At 46.0% G+C, this 14499-nt stretch overlaps 1 pseudogene; it reads right to left on the bottom strand.

The window, feature by feature from the left end:
• Positions 1–12933: 12933 nt before the first annotated feature.
• Positions 12934–13593, bottom strand: LOC146357277 (uncharacterized; annotated as a pseudogene).
• Between the last annotated feature and the right edge of the window lie 906 nt (positions 13594–14499).

Raw genomic sequence — 14499 nt, 5'->3', positions numbered from 1 at the left:
AGCTAAAAACAATTACCCATAAAATACAATGACACCACCCCCCATCCCCAAATTAAGAAGCCCATCATATGCCATCAGATACCTGGGAACAGAGGAAAGCTTAACCTGACACCAAAAAGATGACAATGTTGGTACCAGGAACAAAATAATATTTTTGGCTTTCATGGGTGGCACTGGATAATGTAAGCAGCATCCTACAATTGGCTGGGCTGTGTTTTTGTGGTGTTCAGTCTGTGAGCCCAATCAGTTGACCACTCAATCAAAAATTGTGCCATGTTTCTGTATCTGAACTGTGGTAAAATTCTCCTTGCCACTTGGAAGGATGATAGAGATGGTCAAGCTATCCCAGGATAAGAAGTTACATCTAATAGGAAGAGGATGTCTCATGTCTGGCTGGGTCCAGGAGGTTGTCAACTCCTCATTGAGAGACGGAGTGGTGCCTGCCAGGCACTTTAAAGTAGCATTGTGCCGAAAAGTTCTCCCATGTGTTTTTTTGACAATTCTCATTCAATTTGATAGAAGAGAAATTGTTTTCAAAAAAGAAAAGGAATGGTGAAGAAATTTCAGAAAAATTCTCATGGGTTGGGTTTGGGTTGCTTGGGATTACCTTACTTAGGAGGTGGCCAAGGAGTGAGTGCAAGTGACCTGTTTTTCATTTTACAATTACCGCTCCAGCAGCCTGTACCCTCCTCAGCTTCCTACACTTCAATTAAAGCCCAGTGGAAGGCATCATGAAGTAATAGGCCTTTTTCAGGTCAAGAAGTGCAGGCACCCTGGGAGGCTAGCAGTGATCAGGTAAGATCAGAAACATCACAAAAATAAATTATAAAACACCTGAGAATCAGGCAGAACAATGGAAGCCCCTTTCATGGGGGAAGAAAACTTTCTGGAAATTGGAGGACAGATTTCCTGGAGCTAGACACAACACTGCTCCACCCCACCCCTGCATTGCAGATGCAAAATGGGGGTCAGCCTGCCAACACAGTTGATGCTGTTGCAGCACAAACGCCCCCACAAAAACCCTTGACAAAAGAGAAAGAAGCTGTGCCACAAGCCCTGCCAATGGGGAGCCCTACCTGGGAGAAATGGTTGAGAATTTCTCCTCCCCCTGGAGAAATTCAGTGAAATTGTCTCCCAAATTTCTCTGCCCACAAATAAGGTGGAGAATTTTGAGAGACCGTTTGCACGCAGCTCTGCTTTAAAGGAGGCAGTTATTAAACCACTCCTAAAAAAGCCTAACGTGGGTAGGGATGTACGAAAGTCACTTACCTGTTCGCGGATTATGCTGATGCTGGGGGGGAGGTGCTCCGTCTCTCCCCCCGAAATTCTGGCCGGGGGGGGGGAGGCGCTCCGTCCCTCCCCCCCCGAATCCTGGCCGGCCGGCTCCGCTCCGCAGGGATTCTGCGGAGCCGCCAGCTGGCTAGCAGGGATGCAAATGGCAGCGGCCATAGCCGCCGCCATTTGCGTCCCTGCAGTCAGCCGTGATAGGCTACGTAAATGTTTATGTAGCCTACCATGGCTGATAAAAAAACAAAAAAACAACGTGCGTATGCAAATGGCGGCGCCCATGGGCGCCGCCATTTGTGTTCCTTATTTTGGCATGTCTTAGTCTACGTAAACATTTACATAGACTACGGTGAAAATAAGGGGAACGCAAATAGCGTAGCATCTACGCTATTTGCGTTCCCCTTATTTTCGCCGTAGTCTATGTAAATGTTTACATAGACTAAGACATGCCAAAATAAGGAACGCAAATGGCGGCGCCCATGGGCGCCGCCATTTGCGTACGCGCTTTTTTTGTTTTTGTTTTAATCAGCCATGATAGGCTACGTAAATCTTTACGTAGCCTATCACATATTTTTTTAAAAAACTTGGAAATGGTGGCGGCGGTCGCCGGTCGGAAGACCAGCCACCGCCGCCGCCGCCGGAGCCGCCAGGAAGATCCGCCCCAGGTAAGTCCCGTCCCGGGGGGGGGCGTTCCGCCACCGATTTCGGTGCTTTGGTCGCCCTTTGGGATTATCATTGCTGAGCGCGGAATAGGGGGAGTGTGACTGCGTAGATTCTCTTGGATCTGTCAGCGGGTTTTGATACCATTGACCATGGTTTCCTTCTGGATAGGCTATCTTGGCTGGGAGTTGGAAGTAGTGCACTGCAGTGGTTCTGCTCCTACTTGGATGGCTGTTTGCAGAAGGTGGTGCTTGGGGATTATTACTCTGTGCACAGGGCTCTATTTTACCCCCCACCCCCACCCCTGCTGTTCAAAATCTACATGAAACTTCTAGGAGAGGTTATCCAGATATATGAACTGAGATGTCACCAATATGCAAATGATTCGCAGCAATATCTCTCCTTTTGTCTTGTAAACCACCCAAAGAGCTTCAGCTATTGGGTGTGTCAGGGTTTCACCATTGACCTGGACCCTCTGAGCAACTCCTGAAGGATCTCTTGCCTCCTTAAGAGTTCCACCTTCCTTCTTATAAACATCCCCTTCCCAATAACATGGGGGACTGACCTGCACTTCAGACACTGGGTTTAACCACAACAGTTTGCTGGTAAATTAAAGCAAGCAAATAACAACTAAAGGTATTCATATAATAGAGCTGAGTGATACAAAAGGCCTTAAGAGAAAATAAAAAAGCAAAAAAGCAAGTTCCTTTATCCTAGCTGTACTTAGACTTCTCCAGGCTGCTTCTTCCTGTTCTCTCTTCAGGCTCTGGTCTCCCCAGCTCTGCTCTTCCTGGCTCTCTTGCTGTCTTTATCCTACTCCCTCAAAACTGGAAGTACTGTTTCAAACCTGAAGAAATGAAACTTAACTGGGGAAATGAAACTACTCCTCTCAGGAATACCCCTCCCAACAAAAAACAACAACCCAGGCCTCTAAGCCTGACCACCTCCTCCCACCTTGTAGGCCTCAACCCTTCACAGAGTGGAATAGAAATGTACGTTAAAAAATAAATAAGAGATCATAGCCTACATAAGCGTGGTCAGTTGTATTGGCTCTTCCATGGCCTGTAGTGGGAATCCCAGGATCATGTCAACAGCAGATAAGGGAAAGAGTGATTCCCTTATATTTGCATTGGGACTGAATGCCAGCAGATGTCTAGTGCTGTAGCAGCCATTGGTGACTTTCCCTTTCTTAGTATCGTTTGAGCTCCTTTTTGACCTAGGGAATGAGAATATAACTACTGAACTACTTTTCACTCCAGTGCTAAGGAGACTTCAATGGTATATGATGTAGAACAAGAATACTGTCGATCCCACTGGCCCTAATCCTAAACAGTGCAGAAAGGCCCTATAATACAAGCATAGTATAATGTCTTGTAATATCACTTTCTTAAACATTTATGAGAAAACATACCACATCTTGGTATTAGGCTGTGTGATCATTAAATAATTCATCTTCTAGTTGTATTTATTAGTAATAAATTATTAGCATTAGTCTTAACATTATTTTACAACTTTGTTACGGGGAAACAAAAGAAATGTGGATTCCCATCATACCTTGTTCTTTATTGCTGCCTCAGAGACATAAAAGGAAAAAGAAGCCTGATGCTGGACATTTAAATGCCACTTATATTGCATTTAGCTGGAACAACATGTTATAAACTCTACTGGCAGAAGTGAGAACATTTATTACAAGCTGGTTCTCTGTGCCCCCTTTTGAGAGTTAGGAAAGGGGAGCTAGCAAATTAAATTAACAAAATGGCCTCCCTGCAGCCTCTGATTGGTATAGCTTTTAGTGGATTATATAAAAATGGTGTCAGATTTGCTGCTGCTGAAGAGTTCACCTTTAAGAATATTTTCTTCACTGTTGGAAAAGAAATTGGTTGCACCTCAAAAGAATAGAAATATCATGCTGTTTGTCTAAACAGCTAAAAGGCCTGATAAAACAATTGGAAATGAAGTTTCTATTGATGATTTACTGTATATTTGTCTCCCACTGAAGAACTGGATAATGGAACGTTGCATAATGAATCCCTTTTTCTTCAGGTACTTCTGATACAGTGTAAGGACTGCAGGTTTGGGTTTTAAAAAACCAAAAAAAACACAGTGATGCTATTCTTCAGATCTGTACAAGAATGACTGAAGTAGCCCTACCTTTCCACAGGGTATCGTATTTTCCCAGAGCCTCTGTTCTAAACATCGCAACCACTGTATGCACCTGCAATACTTGAGTAATCATATGGGCACAATCCACAGGGACATTCTATGGCTCAGGCACCATTGTGATGGGGTTTCTTCTAGTGCTGTGCGGTATCTCCCTCTTCTGAGTGCTGGAAAGCCGAGTGAGGAGGAGGAGGTTGTGGTTGTGTCCTTTTAACCACAAAATATTTTAGTCCTTTAGTTTCTGTTGTTTTAAATAAAATATGTTACTGTATTTTAAACCTTTGCACTGCTGCTAGGTTTTATTTTGGTTGTTATTTTTCATTTTGGTTTTATACTGTAGTTTTAAACTTTCATATTACGTTTTATTACATTGTACTTTATGGTTTTAATTGTTGTGAACTGCCCAGAGAGCTTTGGCTATTGGGTGTAGGGATATACGGAACCCCCACCTTTCGTTTCGAGGGGTGTTCCGCAGGGGGGGAGGCGATCCTCCCCCCTAGAATCCTCTGGAGTCGCTCCATGTCTGCTAGATTCTGCGGACCAGCGCTCCTCCTCCAGATCCTCAGCTGATACAGCAATGGCGGCTGCCATTGCTGTATCGGCTGAGGATCCGGAGAAGGAGTGCCGTGTCAGGGTGGAAACTGAGCCAATAGTGCCAGAGCAGTTCTGATTTTGAGGAGGAACAGCAATCCATGGGAGAGGAGCTCGCTCATCTCTCACAAGCACAGCAGCTGGCAGAGATTCCTCCTGCCAGCATTCCTGAGATAGATAGTGACCCTGGCAGTGAGAGAGCGCTGGAGGGGGGCTTGCTGGATGCTCAGCGCAGACACAGGGAGCGACGACAGATGGAGGGTGCGGAAAGGAGGCGTTGTGCTCATTTGGCACTCAAACAATGGTCGCGTCCCAAGGATCCAAGGGAAAGAGGGAGGATCTCTCCATAGCCCATACGTTCAGAGTCCTCCCGTGGTTCCCCTTCAAACGGGAACCAGCTGCGTTACCTGGAGCTTAGGCTACTCTGCTATCTTTCCCCAGTACTGTTCCTTGCTTAGTCGCTAGTGATTAGTATCTGAAAGAGTCATAAAGTAATAAAGGAATAAAGCCTTGGAAAGAATCCTTGTCATCTGAGTCCTGAGTTGGCTATTGGAGGGGACTGCAAGAGGCAGCTAGGGCACTCCTGACATGCTGGTCCATGGGGGATCCTCGGGAGGCAGAGGTGAATGGTGCCATTCCTCTGTGGATTCCGGAGGCCGGATTCCAAAGAATCAAGCCTCATTTGAGTCTGCGGCGGAATTCTCCGCCATCCCTAATTGGGCGGTATAGAAAAGTAATAAATCAAATAAACAAATAAATAAAACAAAACCTCATTGAGATTTCAGGCACTCAGTAGGCAGCAACATTGGAAAGTCCCAAGGGAGGAATTCCTGGTTAAGTCCAGGGGGGGAGGTGCTTTTCAGAAAGCTAAAGCAGCAGGGGAGGCTGCCAAGCATAGGAAAATGGGACTGAAATTGAAAAAGAGAACACATGCACACACCTCAGTCACCTCATTACAGTAACATTGCACACTAAGAAATTTCTCTGAAATTCTCATCCCTTCCCTCAGTTTTTGGATGTGACTACTTTTCTCCCCTCCCCATCAACAAATGGTGGAAAATAAATTGATTGAAAAATCTGGCACAGCACTAGTATCTTCATACTTGATGTTCTAGACCAATGTTAGGATTTATTCGACACTAAGGAGCAGGTTCAGCTCCTTAGTGCAGAACCTCTCTGATGATGGGCTCACCACCTCCTATCTGAACAGAAATAAAAGGTAGTGAACTGTGGCCACATCACTTGTCTGTGATGCACCATATGATTCAGACGTATTAAAAGAAAACAGGAGGAAGGGAGGGTGGGAATTTATCACCAGAGCTATTTGTTTCAACTCAGCCATAATAATCAATGTAATGCAAACTCCTGCAGTAGATATGTATGAATAACCCCCTGTATTCATACCCCTGAACTATGCAGAGAAAGGAGGTAGACAGAAAGCAGCTCTTTCACTGCTGTTTTGATGCCTCATTATTGAATAAAACCTGGAGAAGTTCTGAATTACATACACATATTTACCTATTTATTTATTACATTTGTATCCCACCTTTTTTCCTCCTTAAGGAACCCAAGGTGGGTTATGCCTTTATCCCCTTGTGCTCCATCACACAGGTGGAGAATTCCACATCAATGCCCATTCTTTCCCCATCCAGTATCATTGCAGGACTGAGTTGCTCTCTTTAGATGGCTGTCCCAGTCATGTTATTTTTCTTTTCTTTCCTTCTCACAGGGGTGGTGACGCTCAGAGGCATCGCCACCTTTCCGCAAAAAAGCATTACACACACTTGGGGTGTAGCGAAAGCTCCTTCTGGTTCCTGCCCCTTTCCCTCCCTTTGCACGTTACTGGTAGATGGGGACTGACATGCAGACAATCCCCCCACCGATCTCTCTGGGCACCCTCACCTCCCCATTCAGTGTTTTTGACAATCTTTGCTGTTTACTCAGCCATTTACTCACTAGGAATGCACAGCAGGGGGGCATCCTGGCAGGTCGGAAGGCTGGCACACTGCTCTGCCGACCTGCCACTCTGCCGACCTGCCACTCTGCTGTTCTGCTGACCTGCTGCCTTGTTTAGAATACTGAGGGCGGAAAATGGCAAGGACCCAAAGTGGTGCTGGCAGGGGAAGGCAACATACCCCACAGCCCATTGTCATCACCTTCGCCATTATGACCGCACCCTCAACAACCCAAAACAACTGCCCACAGCTGCCAACACACAGCAGTTCATTTGCTCTAGGGGAGAAATACACAGGGAGATCATGGCACTCCATTTGTGCATTTTTGGAAAAAACAACAACACATTTTTTTCTGTTTGAGGAAAACATGGAATAGGTGGGTGGAAATGGTGGGATAATGGCTGGACAATGATGACATCATGTAATGGACTCCCACAATTCAGTGAGTAGTCAATCATGACTGTGCAATAAACTGGAGGTGTAGAGATACCCACTATCTAGTTGTGTTCTGCTATCCAAACTCTTGAGGAGGAGAGCACAATCAAGGCACCTCTGTCCCACTCCCACCAACCACCTCTTTGGGGAAATCCATAAATGCTACTATGCTTGTGGATCTATGGATGTTTTCATTTTTACCCTTTATTTTAACAGAAAGACAGGTATATATAGACTACCCTGACTCTAAATCTGTGACATCAGAAGTTGACTTGAGCAAACACCCTGGCTAGATGGACCAGTGATCTGACTAAGGCAGCTTTAGCTGTTCATATAGGAAGTCATGAATTCTAGTCAAAAATGGTCTGCTACAGCAGTAGAGTATTGCACACTATGACACCTCACCCTGTGGGGGTGAGAGGTCTATTGCTGGTATTTCTAGCCTGCTGCCATCACTTGAGGAATTTCCTTCCATGAGCCTGTACCCTCAAGTATACAAAGCTAACCTCCTTGTTGCTATGACAACTGTTAACCTTGAGAATAACAATGTGGGAATGGCAGTTGTTCAAGCCACAGTGGGTAATCAACAATGTATTTAATTCTCCTTTTACATCACAGTCACGGCTTTATATCATTCTGTACAAAGTCTACCAAAGTAATTTAGGCAAAATAGATAAAATAAACGCTGCCCTCTAACTTCTCATAGCTAACTTCCTGATGTTACTTTCCCCCTGAACAAACAGATATTACAGTCACATATGAAAACCCCTTTCCTCTGTTCCCTAGGTTTTCTCCCTTTTTTCTCCAACCTCCAGCATCCAACTGCCCTAATCAAATCTTCCAGCTTCCAACTGCCCTAATCACATCCCTCCAACTGCTCTCACAACTCCTCTGTCCAGTCCCATCTCATGAAAGAAACCAGGTCATATCAAAGTTCTATAATTTTCATAGCCAATTGAGACAGTGTTTACCTCCCTTCTTCTTTCCTCCTAAACAGCATATAAAATATGGCTTCTAGTATATTCTGTCTTATATTTCTGCATCTATGCACTTCACATTTACCTCGCTATACATATGCGCACATACACACACTCATATTCCTCAGTTGTTCATCTTTACTATAACTCAACAATTTTGTTTTGTGACACACACATCTATAAGATCAGCCACAATTTCCTTTCCAAGAGTATGAACCACACTTTCCTACCTGCAGCTAAAAGCATCCTTCAAAAGCTGTCAGTGGGACAGAAGAAAAGTACATAAATACTGCAGAAAATAATTATGCTTCTGTACTACTCCTCTGCTCTGAGCATTTTACATCCGTTCACAACCTTGGTTACTGTAGATGAATCCCAATATGTGTTTCATTCCTACTCCTCCTAATCTTTTAAAAATTGTGCTTCTGGAATTTCAGACATTCAACATACTTGCCCTAATATTAATGTTTGTCAATATCTTTATTACGAAGTATACAAAAACCCACACAAACCCACACAGCCTTCACTAGAACCTGAGCAATTACCATTGACTGCAAGCCATGCTGCAAATGATTTTGTTTTGGGGACTTTTGAAAGAAACAACTGAACAAAACACAATTAATAATGCTTCACAAAATGCACTTTATTCATTTGTTTGACAAGTATAATTTTGTTTTGATAGTAGTGTTAGAATGTTCCTCAGTGCAGTGAAGTAGTGAGTGTTCCACAGTGTACTATAGTCTAATGACAAAGAACATGTGGCAGGCACCACCAATGCTGCACTGAAAATTATGAAGCTCTGAGTGAGGCTCCAGGTTGGGTGTAAGAGGCCTGAGTATCATCACCCAATGGACACTGCCTGGTTGCTCATGTGAAACTGCCTTTTTGATGGCCAACATCGGGGTCAGTGTAAATATTCTGGATTAGTATGAAGCACAGCAATGTTCTGCTCTTTCTTGAAGTGCCCAGCTATTATCGTACATTTTCTTTATTTTAATAGAAAAATGTTTTCGAATAAAGCCTACTATATTGCCTCATATATCTAGCAATTCATGCTTTCATTTTAAACTGGTGTGATTACTATAATTTCTGTCAGGTAGCATTTGCCCTTTCCATTAGGTAAAAAGTATGCTGGCTTGATTTCCAACGTAGAGCAAATCTGTTAATCCTCTGGCTTTTCAGATAGTTTTTGAACCATTAAATTTTTTTCTTGAACTGGTGGGTCAGAATCCACAAGTGTGCCATGCCCTGACCTTGCGTAGGTCACAGCAGTGACGACACCACCACTTTCTTCTTGTTGCCATTTAGCTTATAGATATAAATACAGAAGGGGAGGGAAACAAAGATGAGATGTGAAGGATGACAAGGGCCCTCTGTCTCTAATAATTGTTTAATATAGATGATTTCTACAGGAACATATTTTATCAATCCTGGATGGCAAGTTGCACCCACTAAAATTCCCTCAACTACCCCACTGTTAAACTGGCAAAAGCCCATACTAGAGGGGAAAAGAAAGAATGATAGGCACATACAGTAATTAACTGAAGTTGGGACCTATGTTGCAGGTTGGGATTAAAGTTAGGAACCTGGGACTAATAAGGCTGATTTAAAGTGTTTAGGCTGCAATCCTATAGCCCAGCTTTCCCCAACCTGGTGCCCTCCAGATGTTTTGAATGTCAGCTCCCATCCAAGATGGCCAATGGTCAGGAATGCTGGGAGTTATAGTTCAAAATATCTGGTGGCCAGCAGGCTGGGGAAGACTGGTATAGCCACTTCTCAGTCATTTTTATTGTGTTTTACTATGTTATTGTATTTTGTAGTTTTAAATTTGTTTTCTGAACTGCCCGGAGAGTTTTGGCTAATGGACAGTGCAGAAATAAATAAAACTCCCAGCCATTCAGTGTGAAATGCTGAATGCCTTTGTTTGAAAAGTGCTCCAGTTCAGAGTCGGCTGCAGTGGGACTTAGGAAGTGGTCTCGCACAATAATAATAACTCCATTCATGGAAGCCATCTGCATGCACAAGTCTTGTAATGTGGGGGCAGCAAACTCATGCAGCATCGCCTGCTCCCTCCTGTGAACTGGAGAACCACAGTTTGACAAATTATTAGGACAAGTAGATGAAAGGTTTGAAAATCTGAAATTCTGGGAAGCACAACCTAGCATTTTAATGAAGAAGATGAGTAGGAATAGTACACATACTGGGATTCCTGTTCAGGTCTCAGTACATTTACATGACATTTTCAGAGCAGAGGGGAGCGGTATACCCTCTGGGGCACCCTCCCACATGTTGTTCAAGAGCCAGAAAGTGTGGTGAGCTTTAAATGCCTCTTGAAGATACACTTATTTATTTTAGGCTTTCCCTGACTTGTAATGGACAATGACACTGCTCAGTTTTATCATTTTTTCTGTTGTAATTTTTTAAATTAATTAATATTGTTCTTGCATTGTGTGTGTGTGTGTGTGTGTGTATATATATATATATATATATATATATATTACAGTATTATATATGTATGTATTGTGAACCTCTTAGAAATTTTAGGATATTAAGCGGTATAAAAAATAGCAAAAAATAATATAATAACACCGTCATTTTCTGCAGTGCACACATGTACTTATTTTTTCTGCCCCATTGTGGACTCTACCCAAACAAGAGGAAGACATCATTGGATTCTCTTTGCGAGCAGAGAAGGGGAAATGAAGAGGCTGACACAGTTTCTTGGGTTCAAATCGGGCCACATTTATTGATAAAATCTGCAAAGGGGAAAGAGGATGGGCAACTAAACTGGGGCAGCCCCTAGCTGCACCTGAAATGGGTGAAAGCATTCTAAGCCTGTGTGGTGATGTGTCATCTCACTGCCCCACAAGGCTACCCCTTTTGGGGGAGGTAGGCCTTCGCCTGTCACCCCCGCCCAGGTCGCACAACACTGGGTAGGTGAGGTGAGTTGGCCTCACAGGTAACCCTTATCGCCCCGATGGGCCACGAAAGCCGGAACGGGAGACCTCAGGCGGCACCTGTCACAATAACCATGCCTCTGAATGCACACTGTCACTATTCGCATCCCAAATGCCCATCCTAACCGCACCAGCATGTGACCATAAATAGACTTAAAACAACAAATTAACCTAAGGATGTATCCACCCCATTTACAGTGTGAAGTAGGTGAAAAGACACACAGCTTAAGACCAATAAGACTGTGAGCCAAAAATTCCTACATGGCCCCCAAAAGGATGACCAGACAAGTCCCACACTGGACGGGGGGGGGGGGAGCCACATTTTGCAAAGGTGTGGAGGAGTGGTGCGGAGAGCCTTAAGTAGGCTCTCCCATCCCTGGTGGCACCACCTCAGGCCGCCAATCGCGGCTGAGGATGTCACCTCTCCCCACCCTCCCGCAACGGCCCACCACGAGGCCAAGCAAGCTGGACTCGTGGTGTGGCATTTGCGAGCAGAGAAGGGGAAATGAAGAGGCTGACACAGTTTCTTGGGTTCAAATCGGGCCACATTTATTGATAAAATCTCCAAAGGAGAAAAAGGACGGGCAACTAAACTGGGACAGCCCCTAGCTGCACCTGAAATGGGTGAAAGCATTCAAAGCCTGTGTGGTGGTGTGTCATCTCACTGCCCCACAGGACTACCCCTTTTGGGAGAGGTAGGCCTTCCCCTGTCACCCCCACCCAGGCTACACAACACTGGGTAGGGGAGGTGAATTGGCCTCACAGGTAACCTAGGGATGTACAAAAGTCACTTACCTGGTCTCGCAGCTTGCTTCACGGTGGGGGGAGGTGCTTCGGTTCTCCCCCCAAAGTTCAGGCCGGGGGGGGAGGCTTCCCGCCTCGCCCAGCCGAAATTCAGGCCAGGGGGGAGGCTTCCCGCCTCGCCCGGCCGAAATTCAGGCCGGGGAGAAGCGCCCCGTCTCCCCGGCCACGAACTTCAAAAGAAAAGTAAAAAAAAAAAAAAGCCCCGTGATAGGCTACGTAACGATTTACGTAGCCTATCACGGCTAGATCTGCAAAGTCACCCATGATAGGCTACGTTAATCGTCACGTAGCCTATCACGGGTGACTTTAAAAAAAAAGAAAAAAAAAAGCGCGTACGCAAATGGCGGCCCCCATAGGGAGCCACCATTCGCATTCCTTATTTGGTCCCTGTAGTCTATGTAAAGATTTACGTAGACTACAGCGAAAATAAGGGCAACGCTTATATTAAACGCTATTTGCGTTGCCCTTATTTTCGCCGTAGTCTACGTAAATCTTTACGTAGACTACAGGGACCAAATAAGGAATGCGAATGGCGGCTCCCTATGGGGGCCGCCATTAGCGTACGCGTTTTTTTTTTTATAAAGTCACCCGTGATAGGCTACGTGACGATTAATGTAGCCTATCACGGCTGACTTTGCAAATCTAGCTGTGATAGGCTACGTAAATCGTTACGTAGCCTATCACAGGGGCGTTGTTGTTTTTTTACTTTTCTTGTAATGGTGGCGGCAGCAGCCAGTTGAAAGACCGGCTGCCGCCCCCACCCCTGATGAAGACCTGCCGAACCGCCGCCGGGACCCGCCGCCGGAAGCGACATTCGTGAAAGGTAAGTCCCATCCCGGGGGGGGGGCGGGGGGCGGGGGGGCGGAGCATTTCTCCCCGAACAACCTTCGGAGGACCGAATGCGTTGGCACTCGGCCCCCCGAAGTTTCGGGGAGAAATTCTCCCCCATCCCTAAGGTAACCCTTATCCCCCCGATGGGCTGCAAAACCCAGAGCGGGAGGCCTCAGGCGTCACCTGTCACAATAACCGTGCCTCTGAATGCACACCGTCACTATTCTCATCCCGAATGCCCGTCCTAACCTCCACAGGGAGTGACAAGCCTATTGCTTAGTCAAACTCCCCCCACCTGCACTGAAGTACTTCCTGCAGGCCCCTTTGCAGATCCCAGGGGAATATATCTTTCCTCAAGTTTGACAGGTGTACCCCATCATACCTGTAGAGCTCCCCCCAGGTCCATAAAATCTCTGGATGGGAGATGATCCCATCTCCCTGCTGGGATAGCCTCAGAGCTATTTCCTTGTTAACCTTCTGTTGAGCCCTTTCAATGGCTCGCTGGTTTTCCACATTCCGCCAGAAAAGTCTGGGCAGCAAGCATGACCATATGATGGCTACCCCCAGCCAACAGCGCCTAATAACGGGAAAATCCCCCAATGCTTGCAAAATGAGGCCATTGCCTCTCACATGGCCCAGGTCATTCCCCCCAAGATGCAGCACCAAAACCTGCGGGGGGACCTGTACCAGTCCTTGATGAAATAGAGTGGGTAGGAGGCGCTCCCACTGCATGCCATGTCTGCCAAGCCACTGAATGCAGGCGTGTCAGGACAGTCCAAGCTGAGGTCCACAGCCAGACCGGGAAGCCCTCCGACCAGCCCAGAACACCATGCTGTGTCCACATATGAGCACACGCATGGGTTCACACCCATTCCATCGATCTTGGGAAAACAGGAAAACAATAAGAACCAGAATAACTGGGAAGAAGGGGGTCATCACCCTAGAGGCCTAACCTATGGCCTGAAAGCCTTGGAGTGCCATCTGCCCACCACCTTCACCTGGTTGGTTGAGAAACCCAGGGATTCGGCAGTAGAAGTGGCCCCTATTGGAAAAGAATGTGTCCCAAAGCAAAATTTACCTAGACCAAGGGTACCTAGAGCGGACTTAGCAACAGCCCAAAATTGATATTTTGTCAGTGGTGAACCATCACAGTGGCGAAACAGCAGACCTTCCACGGGCCCCCTCAAATCCAGGAAAGCAGCTATTGCTCTGATAGGGCAAAGTTCCTAGACCTGTGCTGGCAGAAGGGACACTGTGGCACCCCTACCTGTCTGATCGGTCTTGGACCTCCGAAGCAGAATCTGAACAACTTCCAGGTAGACCCGGATGTCGGAATATTGCAGAGCTCTGTCAGATACATCACCTTTCGATGTCACAACCAGTTCGGAAATCCACAGAGCCCCAAAGAAGGCGGCTGAGTGAAACAATGCTGCTTCAAAATACGAAGCACATATGGATGGCCACAATCCCTGGAGAGCTAAGAGGATGTCCGGAGAAAGGGGGCCCCTGGAATCCATGGCTGGGGGTGACATCCTGGACCAGCCCTGGATGGCTCTTCGGACCCTGAAATCGAGAGTGTTATCAGCCATGCCCTTAAATTTGGACCAAAAGGCCAGAGATGCCAGCTTGCTACTGATGGTCCTTGCTGAAAGCCCCTTACTCCGGCAAGCCACACAGAATTGCAAAACTGTCTACCGGGATGGGCCATAATTATTGTAACTGCTGATTGTATTGGAAATCACGCAATTCCCTACCTCCCTTGCCATAAGCAGCTCTGGTGCTAGGAGCTATGGAGTTCATCCAATCCGCCAATCTCCCATAGTGCTGCTGGCATGGGGTCTG

The sequence above is a fragment of the Heloderma suspectum genome, chromosome 1 (genome assembly GCF_057233095.1).
Source record: "Heloderma suspectum isolate Gila_16-S chromosome 1, 16-S_ref, whole genome shotgun sequence".
In the NCBI taxonomy this organism is placed as follows: domain Eukaryota; kingdom Metazoa; phylum Chordata; class Lepidosauria; order Squamata; family Helodermatidae; genus Heloderma; species Heloderma suspectum.
The sequence above is the reverse complement of the archived record's forward strand: the minus strand, read 5'-3'. Positions and strand labels throughout refer to the sequence as shown.